The sequence below is a fragment of the Cynara cardunculus genome, assembly GCF_001531365.2.
Source record: "Cynara cardunculus var. scolymus isolate 2C chromosome LG 2, CcrdV1, whole genome shotgun sequence".
Classification (NCBI taxonomy): Eukaryota; Viridiplantae; Streptophyta; class Magnoliopsida; order Asterales; family Asteraceae; genus Cynara; species Cynara cardunculus.
The window spans coordinates 9,018,000-9,018,844 of record NC_037529.1 but is presented as its reverse complement, the minus strand read 5'-3'; positions in this window follow the sequence as shown (position 1 = coordinate 9,018,844).

Here is an 845-nt window from a genome sequence, read left to right as displayed (position 1 = left end):
TATAAAAACCTAATAGAATTCTTCTAAAAAGGCCCGACACACATATATCGTTTCCATATATTCTTACGCGTTAAGAATTAAAATAGTCATAAAAGTTTGTTTTATTGAAATGACTAACTATTCGGTATTTTTAAAGACCTTGCTTTAGAACATTGTCAAAAACTTGTTCACTAAATATGTGAAAAATAGTGAACTATCAGATATGATTTTTATCAAATCTCTGTAAATTTAGATTAATTAAAACCATCTTTTTTTCTCTATAAAATATTGGACAACAATTTTACTGATTTATTAACGTTATTTTAATATTTTAATTATGAAACTTGTACTACAAACTTTGATCTAAGACACAAAATAAACGTAATTAAAGATGATTAGTTCCACTTTTGAAGCAAGAAATCTTTGATTATACGCAAAGGCAAAGGTGGGAATATAAATTCCAAACAAAGTGGTGAATATGTCATTTTTTTCAAAGAAAAACTTCTCTTTTAAATTAATTATTTTTTAAATGACCAATAAAAAGAAAGAAAAAAGGGGGGTAAAGAATTGGATTCTATTTTTTATAAGCATAATAAATAGAAGAGAAACATGCTGAAAACTTTATTCCAATATCAATATTTGACTGATTTTAAGTTGTGTTTGGTTGATAAGTTAGTTAATAGCTGATGAACAAATCATATTTGATAAAAACTAATTGATAAGTTTGATAAAAATGTAAAATGATCAAAGTGACAAATTAGTCAATTACAAAATTTTATAATATAATTAAAACAATTTTTTTATAATATAATATATTAATTAATAAAAATAAAATAGAAAATAAAATTTAAATAAAAATATATGAT